This window comes from Chelonoidis abingdonii, chromosome 1 (genome assembly GCF_003597395.2).
Source record: "Chelonoidis abingdonii isolate Lonesome George chromosome 1, CheloAbing_2.0, whole genome shotgun sequence".
NCBI lineage: Eukaryota > Metazoa > Chordata > Testudines > Testudinidae > Chelonoidis > Chelonoidis abingdonii.
Window position 1 is genome coordinate 27,124,773 of NC_133769.1, and position 16,476 is coordinate 27,141,248.

Consider the following 16,476-nt stretch of genomic DNA (forward strand, 5'->3'; position numbering starts at 1 on the left):
GTGTTTGCAGATGATTTCTTTAATTACTTGCTCCATTATCTTCCCTGGCACAGAAGTTAAACTAACTGGTCTGTAGTTTCCTGGGTTGTTTTTATTTCCCTTTTTATAGATAGGCACTATATTTGCCCTTTTCCAGTCTTCTAGAATCTCTCCCGTCTTAATCAAAGTGAGATTAGGCCCCGGATCATAGTCTTGGCTATCATTATGATACTGACCCACACCAATTAAGCATGGGAATCCATCTAACCAAACCTTTCAGTACATTGACAGTAAGGAACCCCAAAGTAACTTCTCCTTTGCTGTAAGCAGAGAATTGCTTGGAAATCTTCTTTCCTCAGTGAGGATAAACGTCACTAACCTTTTCACATGGCAAGTATTCTTGAACCCTACAATCATCCTGATTTGTGCTACAGCAATAATATCCTACAAAAAGATGATCACAGCTTAACTCAGTATTCTAGTTGTGCTTTGCCCTAGTGTTGTATAGAGAGTAACTATCACTTCTTTGGTTGTATTTTGTTTGTTGACATAGCCCATTATTCTGTTTTCCCTTTATGTAGCCTTGTTTGACTGGCTGGGATGATTGCTCTGAGGTTTTACCTACAAAACCCTAAGTCTCTTTTTAATTTATTGTAAACAAATATAATAGTTACTGGCAGCAGTTTCCCCCTGGTAACATCTCTATTTTGGTCTTTTGCCCACAGACACATTATGTATTTGCCAACATTACCATTACTGGCTCAACAACCTAAGAGGGGACTCGGATCTTTTATGAGCTTGCATTGTTCCTTATTATAAGTCTAAATTTGATAAAATCCACTAATTTTGATGTTTTGATATTCGCATCCAAATGAATTATGTACACTGTAATGGTCCTAAAAGCAATCCCTGAGGTACCCCTCTGGCAACCTCTTTCCAACCAGAGAATTTATCATTTACAGCCACTCCTTGTTTCTTGTTTCGCTGCTAGTTTTCTGTTCAACAAGTTACTTTATCCTTATTCCATGATTCCTTATCACAACCTATCTAAAAGTCAACTTGAAAATATGTACTGTATATAATACCCACAGCAGATCCCTCACCAACTAACACAATAATATCTTTAAAGAACTTTAGAGAGTTACCAAGATAAACTTCTCTCTCCTAAATCAACACTGGCTGTTTCCAATTAAATTACTCTTGAAATATGTGATTGAAAGATAATTTTAAATTAAATCAGTGCTGATGGCTGAAAACATTCATTTTGGGACTGATCCGACAAGTCTCATTTATGTGAGTAATCTTTAGTCACAGAAGTAGCCCCACTGAAGATAATGTACCACTCACATAAGTAAATGTTTGAGATCTACAGGTGAAAAAAGCTGTGTAAGAGCTAGTTGTTATTATAAATGTAAGTACTTGCTGGATCAGGTCTACTAATAGCAGTAAATGATTTCTAGTTTTTCTACCTTATCTTTTGTACCTTCAGATATGTTACAGATACATTGAGGTCAGTTCCCAAATACAGTTCACCACTTCTATAAGATTATTCTCAAAGACAAAGGATTTAAACATGATATAGCATAACGCATACTGAAAAGAAGGAGATTACACAGTAGTTCACATCAATTCAGTTGAAAGATGGACACTGGTGTAGTTTAATAACGAGTACGATATTTTTCCCCTTGTGAGAAAAGGGAAAATATTTAAAAGTTCCCAAACAGTTACAAAATTGAAATTAAATGCCAGAAGAAAGCCTGTTGAATCAGCACCACTATTGGCAGCAAATGGCCAGATTCTCAGTGAGGGAAAACTGCTGTGCTATTTTACTCCAGCTGTGAATCTGGTCCCATGTATTTAAGACAAAGCGGGGAAAAAAGATGGAGTGGAAGAGTGTAGTGAAAAATATGTATTGGTTGGTTCAGTGGAGCAACTTCTATTGAAACTGACAATTTTCAGGAGTTCTCTTCCTGAAAGTATGGGCTGAGAAAACAATTTCACTGCCCACTTCACATGAACTTCTGTAGGTGAGTACAGATCAGAACACAGTGTGAAAGCGCCATAATTACTCTGCCTTAATAAGCCTAAAATATATTGTTGGGTTCCCCCCCCCCCGCATCTGTAACTGAGAACCGATAAATTTCACAGTGTTTATGTAGTAATTTTCTGCTCTGAGCAATAAATTTTCCAATGCTCAGGCAGTACAGTGGGAGCAGAAACCTCCCCAAAGTCTGGAGGGGTATGTCTACACTGCAATTAAAAACCTGTGGCTGGTGCTAGCTGACTCAGGATCGAGCTAAGGGGCTGTTGAATTGTGACATAGATGTTTAGGCTTGAGCTGAAGTCCAGGCTCTAAGACACCCAGCCGCATGTGTCTAATTGCAGTGTGGACCTATCCTCTCTGACTTCTACACCTGGGCAGATGTGAGAGGGCCAAAGGAGGAGTGGCCAGAGTTCAGTGCATTCTGGTTACCCATAGCTGCAATGCTGACACTTTTATTAACTTTGAACTGTATTACTTTTACTAATCAATCATGTATTTGTTAGTATTTAAATGAGCAGTTTACTGGAGGAAACAGTGTTTGAATACTGGTTATGCATACTGAGGTACTTATCAGATTGGCTTTCAGACCACTGAAAATAGAACAGTAAACACTAAGGAGAAAACCCACAGAATAGGACACCTCCCACCCTCTCACTTGAAAGTAATAACAAAAATCTTCACACCAAAGGAAGCAAAAACAAACAAAACCCAGCAGGAAAACAATCAAACCCTCACCATTTCACAGCACTGCTGCTAACGTTCTCATTAGTGAGGAATACTATATATATCTGCTATAATGTCCTTTTGGCTGTATTATCTGTATTAAGGGACATTTACTAAAAACAGAAACCCCTAGTATTATGCTGCTATTTCCATCCAGCATAGCACACAATCGGTTAAGGAAAACAAGAGGGCAGAAAATAAAGTTATGCTGCATTTCATACCTCTGCTAGAAACATATTAAGACTTAATACCAGCAATCCCAAATATGCAAAAGCAATTCCAGATCAGATATGGGAAGAGAAAATAAAATAAAACTCTCAGGAACAGACATCCTTTTGTAAATGATCGTATAGTATAGGTAGTGATTTAAAAAGAAGTCCATTGTTAACGGAAAGCTTTGTGCTCCAAAGCACACTTTATGACTGAATCTTAAGAATTAGACTTGGTGGGCTAGGTCCATTCCATGGCCAACATGTTTAGGATTTTTAGGCATAATATTTTTGAGTGTTTCATCCAAACTAGTTTTAAATTCTTCTAGCTATGGGATTTCAAACATATCCCACCTCCTGATTATCAGAGTGTCACACTTAACAGGGCTAGCTGCATATCCATCCTCTTGCTGGTCTCTCTCAGTGCAACCCCGCAAGTGTCAGATCTCATGCCTTTACCTTTTCTGGGGTGGAATGTTTCAGCTCTCCCACCCAACTCAGGCACTGGGCTATAGTACCTTGTATATCAACCATGCTTACTCAGCAGGTCTGACTGTGTTCAACACCTGCCGTTCTCTTCGGGAGTCTGACCAGTGGTGTATATAGTGATCAAAAAGCCTGGAATTTCTTGTCTCTTAACCTTCAACTGGCTTCAACTCGAGCCGTTCTTTTCCCTTCCTGATTTTTTCCGTAAAGCAGCTATTAAACTAAACCAATACATTCACTCAGTAAACATCCCAATAGCAAGGTCAATATACAATATTCATAAATTATTGCAGAATACATCCAGTTCCATCACTGAGAGGATGGATCTTTCTTCCTCATCCTTATTGTAAGAAGGAATAAAGCCTGACAGAACAGACCTTTGCAATAGTGGGCCATCAGAACTCATTGACCTATACTCTTCTAAAGACGAGGCACAGCTTGGTGACTACTGATCAGTACATATGAGATGGCAGCTCACCCCCACAACTGCATCTAAAAGTTAGGTTTCTCCCATAAATTAGAGAGCCCAAGGAATTTGGGGACTTTTGGCCATGGGAGCATGCTCTGTGCAGTTGGCATGTAAAAGCTCCACGAGGCTGGAGTACACTCACTGCAGATGTAATACTCAGAGAATTTAGCAGCTAGCCTAAAACGAACATGTGTAAATGGCAATTTTCAGAGACTTATAACAGACATATCTGGGTGCGTTTTCATGAGGACAGCAAAAGGCATCCCCCAAACCCTAGAACTAACCCTCAAATTTCAAATCTCTGCTTCTCAAACAGATGATTGGTTGTGTGGGGGGATTAATTTCAGCTTGAACAGTTCAAGTTAGGTAAGGTTATAAGCAACTGAAAACAGGTCTTGTAACAGAAAGTGTTTGGCAAACTTAGCTATCAGCTCTCCCAGCTGTCACTACCAGCCTCACTTTTAACAATGGGGAATTCAAATAAAACTGATTTTAAAACTATCAAAACAAACAATTTTGATAAGTTCCCCACATGAAACTTGGAACAAAGTGGATCTGAAAATTCCTAGTCAATTACTTGCCTCTGAACTTTGGCCTCAGCTTCTTTGGGTTTTGCTGAAAACAGGTCTGCAAACAACCTGAACTTTGTCTAACTGATTAACTTAATATGATACTTTTAACGCTCCTATTTCTTCACCATTTGTTGGCAAATCAGAAAGCTGGCTATGTCATTCCACACAGGGCTGGCGTTTCCATTTAAGCGACCCAGGCGGTCGCCTAGGGCACCAGGATTCGGAAGGGCGGCAGACTGCTCCGGTGGACCTGCCGCAGGCATGCCTGCAGACGGTCCGCTGGTCCCGCGGCTCCGGTGGAGCATCCGCAGGCACGCCTGCAGCAGGTCCACTGGAGCCGCGGAACCAGCGGACCGTCCGCAGGAACGCCTGCAGGAGGTCCGCCGGAGCCGCAGAACCGGCGAGCCGGCCCTGCGCCTAGGACGCCAAAAACCCTCGCGCCGCTCCTGATTCCACACAAGCTGTCCATAGGGTGGCCAATTTTCTACTTGCACAAAACCGAACACCCTTGCCCTGCACCCTGCCATATCACTCCTACGAGGCCCCGCCACTTCTCGGCAGCCCCACCCCCTGCTCACTCCATCCCCACTTCCCTTTATCGCTTGCACTCCCCATCCTCCTTCACTCAGTCATTTTCACTGGGCTGGCTTGGAGGGTTGAGGGTGCAGGCTCTGGGGTGAAGCCAGGGATGAAGGATTTGGGGTCTAGGAGGGTGTAGCAGGGTGGTCACCTGCTCCGAGCCTGAAAGGGTTACAGCTGGCCCTGGGAGAGGGCTGGGGCTGTGAGCCAAAGGCTGGGCTGATTAGGGAAAAAGCCTCAGCTGATGCTCCAATCAGGCCCCAGCTGGTCTTATAAAAGGCTGTGGGCCAGGAGCTCAGGCAAAGTCTCTCTCTTGCTGGAGAGAGAAGGATGGGGCTGCCTGGAGAAAAGGGTACCTGGAGTGGAGCAGGGCTGTGGGAAGGCCAGAGGAGCTGCGAAGCTCCAGTCTGAAAAACCCCCAGGCTGCATGCCTTGCTGAAAGCCGGGAAGTGTACTGGGGTTGCAGAGGTGCAGCTCAGGGTTAGGCAAAGGCAGCAGGTCCAAACCCCTCTTTGCCAATGATGAATGGCTTATACACTGCAGTCTGCCCCAGTGAGCGGGGGCTAGATGGAGACTGGCAGTAGCCCTAGACTGAGGTGACATGGGGATAGAGGGTTGGGGACAGGGCCATTCTTAGGATTTATGGTGCCCTAGGCGGGATTATTAAACTGGTGCCCCTGTGTCTGACTTGCTCTGAGCAACACAAACATAAGCTTACAGTATTGGAAAACTTGCCACATGCACGTTATTAAAACCAGTTTAACTTAATGAAGCACACTGTAATGCTGATGGACTAGCACTAAAGTAGCAGCACTATAGAAAAAATTCTGATTTGACAGATTACGCAAATCATAATTTTTTTTAATTTGGTCAACATTTATTGGAAATGTATATGAAGAAGTATTGAAACAAGGATTTTTTTTTCATTAAAGCAATCTTTCTGGCTTTTTTGGCTGCAAAATCAGTAATGTCATCGTATGACAAAGATAAAGTATATCTTGTTTGATTGCAAGGCTAGCAAGACCAGTCAAGCGTTCCTGAACTCATTGTAGAGGAGATGATAGTTTTAATGAGCTTTAGTTTTCGAGAAACTCCAGTTCTCTTGAATGCTACGTACCGGCATTGTATGATATGATGGCATGTACCTAATTAGATATATATATAATATATATTAATATATATATATATATATATTATTATAATATAATAATATATATATATATATATATATATATCAACAAGTTTGCTGGTATGAATAAACTGTACAATGCCCATCATTGACTTTGAATGTGGCAACACTGATGACAATGTATTCAATTCTTCGTATAGTTCAAGTCCCTTTAAATTGAAACTATCACCGTGCTTCAAGAGGCTCTCTAGGTTCTTGCACTTTGTCATTAGTTCCTCTTGTTTTCCTATTTCATTGAATTTAGTCCCGCTCAGCCCACCTACGAGCTGAGTGAATGGAACCCCAGGCCGACAGTGGGTTGAGTGGCTCAGCTGGGGTCTCAGCCACCAGCCTGCTTAGCCTGCTGCCAGCCTGGGGTTCCTTGGGGATCCCCAGGCCAGCAGCGGGTGCTGAGTGGGGCCGGCGGCCGGGACCCCGGCTGGCAATGGGGCAGCAGCCGGAACCCCAGAGCAGCGGTGAGCTGAGCTGCTCAGCTCACTGCTGTGTGCCATCAAAAATCAGCTGGCATGCCACTTTTGGCACGTGTGCTGTAGGTTTCCGACTCCTGCTCTATACCAGTGGTTCCCAAACTGGGGTTCACAGAACGTTACAGGGTGTTCACCAAAAAAATTTCACTAATGGCGGCCAGAGGACCCCAGGCATTGGAGACAGCAGGTGGGACCCGGTTGCAGGACGACACCCCGAGCTCCAGGGAGAGTGGGGCCGGGCAGTTTGGGCTGGCAGCCCAAGTTCCAGCGGTCAGCGCGGGGGCCAGCAGCACAAACCCCAGCGCTCCGCGTGGGGCTGGTAGCCCAAGCCCCAAGGAGAGTGGGGCCAGGCAGTTGGGGCTGGCAGCCCAAGTCCCAGCGGTCAGCAAGGAAGCCGGCAACCTGAACTCCAGTGCACTGTGCGGGGCTGGCAGCCCGAGTAACAGGAAGAGTGGGACTGGGTAGTTGGGGCTGGCAGCCTGAGCCCTGCCCCTGTCAGCTGGGGAGCCGGCAGCCCGAACCCCAGCCTGATCCCCAGGAAGAGCGGGGCGGGCAGTTCGGGCATCCATCACACTGAGGAAATTTAAACTTAAATCCCTGAAAATATTCATTTTTAGGAGGGGGTTCATGACATTTCACAATTTAGTGAAAGGGGTTTGCGGGCTGTTAAAGTTTGGGAACCCCTGCTCTATACACTAGTAAGGAGATGAGCATATTACAGTTGTTGGAGGGCTCTATTTAGCAGTAACAGGGCTACAGGAAAGTCAGTCAACATTTTTTGTTTCTCTGATGAAAACTGGCCCACTACCTTCCTCATACCAAACTTGTCACAAATAATTGTCAACAACTTAATTTTCTGTTTTTAGCTAAGATATTGATTTTTTTTAAAATTGAAATTGAATTCAGGATTGTTAGCAAGCATTTTTGGCAAACAAATTTGTTAAATGCTTTCATGCTTGGCTCACCCCCTAGCCTGCTGGTCCAACAGCTGCAGTAGAGGAGGAGATAGGTGGAAAATTGCAGGACCCCAAAATCCACCTCTTGGAGTGCAGAGTGGCAACAGCTGCAGCAAACCCTCAGGTCCGATCACACGCCAATGGGCACCACCGCCAGCCCAACAGACCATGGTGAAGTTAGCACAGCATCTTATCTCAGGGACAGGGCACCCATGGAGCCACAGCAGCTCATCCTGCCCTGTGCAGCTCCGCCCGGGGGAGAGACGCGCTCCCTAACTAGGGTGACCAGATCCAGATGTCCTGATTTTATAGGCCCAGTTCCAATATTCGGGGCTTTGTCTTACATAGGCACCAGGAGCCTATATAAGAAGAAGACCCCAAAATTGGGACTGTCCCTATAAAAGTGGGACACATGCTCACCCTACCTCAACCCCCTGTCCTGATTTTTTGCACATGCTGCTATCTGGCTATCCCCAGCGCAGTCCTGTGTGACCATCCCAATCCTGGCTGCCTGCGGAGGAAGTGAATTACTTTCACTTTCATTCCTCAGCAGGCAGCCAGGGAGGGGAGGGGGGAGAGAGGGGTGCTCCATGGGGGGAGGGAGAAAGGTGGGGTGTTCCGTGGGGCAGGGGGGCAAAGAATGGATGTTATAGGGGACAACAAAGGATACTGCCAGAGCCGCCAAGCTTCCCTCACCTCATGACGGGGGAGACCCCAGCAGCCAATCCCCTCCCTCAGACTGTGCTGCATTCGGCTTTCTCTAGGACCCAGCAGCCCTGCCCTTACACGCTCCACTGCTTCCCGTCTGTCCGGGATCCCAGCAGAGCGGTGCCCCCAGACCTAGTGGTGCCCTAGGCAGCTGCCTATTCTGCCTATGGCTAAGGATGGCCCTTGTTGGGGATTCCCCAGGGAGGGGAGACCCAGATCTGTGAGGCAGCACCCAAGGTTAAGGGGCACTGGAGTCTAGGAGGGACACAGGGCCAGTGGCAAGTGGGACACTGGCCTGGAGAGGGCACTCCTTAGGCTGGAGAGCTAATTCCTGAGACAAGCAGCAGGAGGCACCGCACCAGTGAGTTGCCACATTGCTACAGAGAGTGCCCTGGGCTGGGATGCAGGGGTTCAGAGAGTGGAAGAGGGATCATTGCTGGGGCAGGGGGTTGCTGCAGAAATGCTACTTCTGTGTTCTCCTGCCAACTTTGGTTTCCTTGGCACAAGGGCCTGGCTCATCTCCGAAACTCTTCTTCTCCCAGCTCACATGGCTCAGGGAAGAGGGGCCTCCCACCAGAGTGGATGTCAGAGTAGCCAGTAGAGCAGTAGTATCAGCAGATTGCTAAGCCCTGTGACAAGGGTATAGCTTTTTCTAATACTGACCCAGGAAATGTAGATCTGTTGGGCCCATGATAACTAATCATACCCAATTAGCATTTTAGCTAGATATGGCTGTTAAAATTAGCAGCAGTCAGCTAGCTAAATGATGATCAGGATTCAGCATTAATAGCTCATTAGGAGGAATAGAGTTAGTTTACACCTCTCAGAGTGATCATTTCAGGTGCTGTGTTGATCCAGATGCCATCCACTCATATTCAGAAGGTTTCCACTGTGATCACATAGGCCTTAAAACTTATTTTTTTTAACAAAAAGTTCAAATTCTGCACAGAATGTCAGAGTTAACATGAGTTGTACAACACATGTTTAATATATGTATATAAAGTACCACTAGCCAAAAATAAGAACTATTTTAGAACTGAAAGTATATTTTCTTGTTAAGTCTGAACATAATTGATGGGGGGGAGAACAGAGGGAAAGCAAATATAATTGCAACAGCCACAAAATGACAATTCTTCACAATAATACTCCTAAATATTGTCTAATTTGATCTTATGAAATAAATGTTTCTACATGATGCTTTCTTGCTGAATATAATGCAGCGATGTGTCTCCTTCGTTAGGAGGATAACACTATTTTCCTGTCCAGTTATATTTCCCAGTTTGACCATTTAAAAAAAAAACCCTTAACTTTTAAGAAAGATTACTTCATTACACTGCCTTCCTGAAAAGCTAAGGGATTTTTTCTTTGTCCTTAGGGCACAAAAATAGAAAAATTATCTGTGAAGAACCCATGTTACTTTGTCTTGATGACTGTAATTTCTATCTTATTTACAACCTACTGCACTGTTGACACTTGCCTTCCTAAATGATTCAACTGCTGAAATAAAGTAGTCCCTCGTAATGGTAACACAGTTAAAAACACAAGACCAAATTGTAAATTTTAACAGTGGGTACCCTAAGAAAATTAACTTGCAAATAAATTGGACTGAGATTTAATGTATTAAAGTGCAATTTTTTCTAGACTTAGAAATTATATTAAATGCTTGAAAAACACTACATCTCTGATCTTTGTTTATGGTTTGTGGAAGACATAAAACCTTACTTATGTCTCAGCATTGTTACCTCTGAAAAGCTACCAGTGGGCAATATCTCATTTTTATCAGGGGCACTACTCCAGATTTGACATATTTCTTCCCTGGTGCCTTTGTTTGCCTCCAGGAGGTTTTGTACTGTGACAAGTACACCAGAGCACATTTTGTTTCATTAGTAAATCATGTAGGAAAGTGTCGATTAAACAGACAATGAAAATCAACAAAACAGAGCAGGATATTTTGTTACAGTTCACAATACTATGTAGTGATTTACAAAAAAGACCCCCTTGTTTAATTGATTTCTTAAATGTTGGGATATGTTTGTGGGACTTAAATAGTAAACATTGTTCTTTTAAAGCCCATATGGTAATTATTAGTATTTTCTACCAACCTGCCTTTGGCCAGAATATTATCCATTCAAATACTAACCAACGAATCAATATGCTCCATCTTCCATCACTGTGCGCTTAGGGTTAGCAGGCTTTATATATCTGAGATACTGTCCAATACATACATTACACTGATGTCTCTTTCATGTAGATTACTTATGGCACACCACTTTAGGAACACAAGTGTAGATATTAATCTGTAAATTCTCATCAAATCAGTGAAATTGTCTCCCAAATATTATACAAGTTGCCATCTTGAGTGCATAGATCCTTAAATTACAGTAATAAAGGAGAATTATAGTAGGCTTGTGTTTCCTGCAAAATATGGTGAGGATTTGTGAAAGATTACAGTAAATGAAGCTGAAGAGCCTCAAACCATCTCTCACGATTGATCCAACTGAAGACTCAGTGGGACATTGCAAATTAACCAATTCAAAATGAAATGCTTTCTGAGTCATTCACTAGAGACATACTGTAGGGTAGAATTCAGCCCTTGAGTATATATGGGAAACTACCTAATGTAACTCAATAAGGCAACACATGAAAAGCCACTTTTTATTTTGAGATTCATTCCTCCTGAGGATTTCAGAGGCTTTCACGTAGCGTGAATTTCCACAACAAATACTAAAACAATCTACAGTATCTTAAGAGTAGCTACTTTTCCTTTTTTTCTAGTCATGCATCATCAAGAACTCTTCAAACAAATTAACTGAACAGAGATTCACTGAACAGGTCTATCTTCTGCAATATTATTATGAAAAAATAAGTAATTTGTTGAAAGAAAACAGTTGTAGTACATAAATTGATAGTTATTCCACAGACTGAACCTTAAACATATATATATACTTGGTTTCATCAGAGGAAATAGATAATTCTGTTTATGTTTCTCAAAATCCAAAGCAGCTAACTGACATTTGTAACATCTCTAGAATCTTGTAAAAGAGCATTCTCACTGGGAATGAGCAGTATTTACCTTATGTGAGAGAATCATGACAGGGAAGCCTGAGAAAATCAGATAAACACCATATAACAGCTAGGATTAAGGACTAGTTCTTGGTCAAAAGCAACTGACTAATAGGCGAACTCTTAGTTAATCAAATTACATATTACTTACTGTACATTAAAAGAAATTGCTGTAGTATTAGCTTAAAACTCCAATTTCTGCTTACAAGAAATAAATAACAGAACTGCAGAAAAAAACTGATTCATAGCAGGTAAATTTTTCCCATGTTGGTATCTGATACCTTATTCATATACAATGTAATTAAATAATGATCATATCACAGGAATCAAGACAATCAGCATCATAGCAAAATCTCTGCTTCTGTCTGAGTATAGTACATTTGGCGGTATGGAGCCTTCTCAAATCTCCAAGAGAAAAATAAAGGCAATTCTGAGGGCTTGTCCCCACTGCAGTTACCTTGAGTTATAACTTTAGGGCTATTGTGTTTGGACAGCATCTGAGTTAGGGGCAACACAACTCAACAGCAGTGGTGCTTTTAATTCGAGCTGGCTGGCCCATCGGGGGCATAGGCGACAGCTTGAGTTAGAACAACTTGTCAGCTAATAACAATCACTCTGTGCAACTAATATAATCACTCTGTGCAGCTCATATGTTGTTTTGAAGCATAGCCATTCTCATTTTAGAGGAATTAACTCAAGTGTAGATAAGATAACAAGTTAACTCTGCAGTAAAGAGGTAGCCCAAGAGTGCAAACTTGCAGTTCCCTATGTCCCTTATGCAGGAATAGCCCAGGCAGGGGGATGATAAAGTACTGGGATAGTTTTTGTATATGGAACAGCTGATATACTGCAAAGTAAAGTTCAGATGTAAAGGGCTATTAAAAATTATTGTAGGGACTGTCCATAAACTACATAATGCTTTTTGGTGATTTTTTTCAAGACTCACCCACCCCTTGTACCACTGAAACAAACATGCAGAATTAAGGACCCACCTACACTCTAATGCATTATACACCAGATGTTACTGGAGAGGGAAATATGACTGAATTAAATTTTGATCCTTTTCAAAACAATCTATTTTTAAGCAAATACATCAACATCACAGTAAAACTCTGACACTCCTGCATAGTCTATAACAAGTGTCATGGCTTCACAGTCCAACTAAATGGACTTGTTCACCATGAAGAGCCCCTGCAATTTGAATCCAAAGCCAAACAGGACAGGAAATTGTTTTGCTAGCCAGTCTTCCTTTTGTGAATTAGAAATGTGTTTGAATCATTGGCTTACATTCAAACTGCTTTCAGCTTTGACGATGCCAAAACACCTACAATATCAATATCACTGCACATATACAGCACCAATTGCCAAATTTTACAACCAAAATTCAGTGTAGCAAGGCTAGTCCACATGGAAAGTTAGCTAACACAGCAAATTAACCAGCTATAAACAGACTGCCTTTAAAATGATCTTTGGGGATAGAACATGTGGCTTTTCTGCCTCTAAGAACTTTTTTGAGTAAAAATGTAAAGTGCAAGTGTACTATTCCACCTCTTCTGGTTGGCCTGTATATTCAAGATTTAGAGATGCATACAAGTAAATTTGCTAGGAAGGATATAGAGGTAATCCTATGTAGTTTCACATAGGAGACAGTGCCATAGCCTGTATTTATATCTTTTGTGTACTTCTAACTCAGGGGTCGGCAACCTTTCAGAAGTGCTGTGCCGAATCTTCATTTATTCACTCTAATTTAAGGTTTCACGTGGCAGTAATAATACATGTTAAGGTTTTTAGAAGGTCTCCTTCTATAAGTCTATAATATAGAACTAAACTATTTTGTATGTAAAGTAAATAAGGCTTTTAAAATGTTTAATAAGCTTCATTTAAAATTAAATTAAAATGCAGAGTCCCCCGAACTGGTGGCCAGGACCCAGGCAGTGTGAGTGCCACTGAAAATCAGCTTGCGTGCTGCCTTCGGCACCCGTGCCATAGGTTGCCTACCCCTGTTCTAACCCCTTAAAAGGAAAGAGTGACTTTTTGTTCCAGGCTTTATTTTCAGATACTATTTGAAACAAGATATGTATGTTTCTTATTACTACATTTGAGACTTGAGCACTAAGAAAAGTTAGTTGTCTGTGAAATATCTCAGATGTATACATCTGCCTTGCTTGTTATTAAAGCAAAATGCTACATGTCGATATTGTACTTTAAGAAGTCTAGTCAGCCAGTCTGGTCCATCCCTGAAAGTTTATCAGATCTAGCTAATTTTCCTTAAGTACAAATTAGTGATTGTAGCTTCTAAAAACCATTTCTTAAATTAAACTTTCTAGGCCTGGCATATAAGTAACTTCGTGTGTGTGTGTGTGTGTGTGTGTGTGTAACTGATCTTTATCGTCCAGAAATATACAAACTTATTCTCTCATTTCTCCATCTTCTTCTACTCCTCTGATGTGCAGGACATTGTTACATCTTATCAAAACTTCACCATGGTGCCCTGATAATGCACCATCTATGTATTCTTCTGTGTTTCCAAGCTGCATGTTCATGTAGCCATCAACAAACACCAGGTAGCCCTTGTACTCCATCTCCCACTTCAGCTTCACCATCACTGGCTTCCCCATCAGCCCGTTCAGGAAGGGCTTGGGGTTCAGGGGCAAGCTCGTGGTAATGCGGACTCGCACAAGGCAGCAGTAAAAACAAAAATTAGTCACAGGGTCGCACATGCGCCCACTGGAGTCTGAGAGAAAGGCATGATAAGGAAGGTGAATGGAAGATTATCATAACAAACAGTATGATGGAGTGAGGATGGCTAGCTAAGATTAGCAGGAGCATCCTGGTATTAGTAAACAAGCCTAAATGTAAGACTACTTCGAGGTCATATTATGCATGAACAGTGCATGGACGGAGCATGCTGTACAGATATTGGTTCCTACTAAGGAACAAAGCCAATTCCAAAATGTGTGATGCAATGTATAGTAAATGCAATGCAATATGTAAATATATATAAAGGAAGACGTTTTCTGTGTAATCTTGGACGTGTGGTACAACTTGTACTCACCCCCTATGTTTCAGTCTGGTCAACTCAGCATAGCTTTGCTGTATGCCAAATAAACTTCCTTGAGTGGTGAGATATAGAGTTGAACTGAGTCCTTGGGTAGACTAGGGCAAAGACGTCTCAGAGAGAATCCAAGCAATCATGGCAATGAGAACACAAGCTTTTGAAACCTCATGGGCTATCCACTTTAACCCAACTACTTATATAGTTGTGGTGATCACTAACATATTACTATGTTCTTTGTTGTTAAGTACAATATATTTCCTGTTCATTTTTAACATGCCCTCTCTACTAGTTGCTTCTCCTGCTATCCTGGTCAACGTAACTTTCCTCTTCTGCAAAATGTCTCTGCAACTAGTTTCAGAAGGGAAATGACTGATGTGATTAATTGTCCATACTAATCCAAGCAGTACTTGCAGTTCTGATGTCTTGTGTATTCAATGAGCTTGCAATGATTCTTCATATTACTCAGTGACCACAACACAGAGCCTTTATGGAGCCCTGCTAGTTGCTAGGTCTAAAAATAGTTAACATAAGAACAGCCATACTGGGTCAGACCAAAGGTCCATCCAGCTCATTATCCTGTCTGCTGACAGTGGCCAATGCCAGGTGCTCCAGAGGGAGTGAACCTAACAGGTAATGATCACGTGATCTCTCTTCTGCCATCCATCTCCACCCCCTGATAAACAGAGGCTAGGGACACCATTCCTTATCCATCCTGGCAAATAGCCATTAATGGACTTAACCTCCATGAATTTATCTAGTTCTCTTTTAAACCCTGTTATAGTCCTAGCCTTCACACCCTCCTCAGGCAAGGAGTTCCACAGGTTGACTGTGCGCTGTGTGAAGAACTTCCTTTTATTTGATTTAAACCTGCTGCTCATTAATTTCAATTGGTAGCCTCTAGTTCTTATATTATGGGGACAAGTAAACAACTTTTCCTTATTCACTTTCTCCACACCACTCATGGATTTTTTATACCCCTTTCATATCCCCCTTTAGTCTCCTCTTTTCCAAGCTGAAAAGTCCTAGTCTCTTTAATCTCTCCTCATATGGGACCCGTTCCAAACCTCTAATCATTTTAGTTGCCCTTCTCTGAACCTTTTCTAATGCCAGTATATCTTTTCTGAGATGAGGAGACCACATCTGTATGCAGTATTCAAGATGTGTGCGTACCATGGATTTATATAAGAGCAATAAGTTATTCTCTATCTTTTTGTATTTACCAGCAACTGGACACATGTAACTGGGTATCATAACTGAATGCAAGAGCTACCTTTTGAAAAGTCCAGAAGTTGACTATGCAGAAGATCCAGGAAGCTAGGGTACCCAGAGCAGAGGCTGAATTTTCCAAATGGCTGAACCACCCACTGTCAGCTTTGAAAATTCCTCTGATTTTAAGAAGGTCTAAAACTGAGTGGTCAAATGCACCCCAAATATTTCTTGGGGCAAGGAACGTGTCTTGCCTGGTATCTATATAGCAGAGTACATCAGAAGTGCAAAAATAATAGTACTTTTTTGAGCAAAAGGTGCCTTGCTTTTAAAAAGTCACACATGATTCAAAAAACAAAAAACAAACAAATTCCCAGCTCCAGATCTGAGATTTCTATTCAAATTAAATCCTTAGCCAAACTTCAATTAGACACCAGAGTGCTGTTTCATTTCTTTGCCTTCCGCTGAGAAAATTGCAGTGAAAGCAGCTTTTGTGAATTTTAGTACATTCAAATTTAGTTGAAGTGAACTCTGGCAGCTTAAGACTGAAGATTTTTGTAAGAGTTCATTAGATCTTTGCCGTTCTTAAGTAAAATTTATCCCAAAGGTCCCGCACAAGTGAATTATTATTATTAGTTGGTTACGAGTGCTATGATATTACTGTTACACGTTCAGTGATAACATCTAAGAAAGTAATTGACTGAGAGAAAGCCCATCCAAGACTATTAAGGGGAATCTAGGGAGAATTACGTTCCTCTTGTAAAGTAC

General features: G+C 42.0%; 1 protein-coding gene and 1 pseudogene across 1 annotated transcript in view; both read right to left on the bottom strand.

Annotated features, from left to right (window-relative positions):
- Window positions 1-16,476, bottom strand: part of RELN (reelin) — a 468,247-nt gene that overhangs the window by 364,903 nt on the left and 86,868 nt on the right. The gene's annotated exons all lie outside the window — the stretch shown is intronic.
- LOC116834184 (small nuclear ribonucleoprotein F pseudogene) lies at window positions 13,853-14,182 on the bottom strand (annotated as a pseudogene).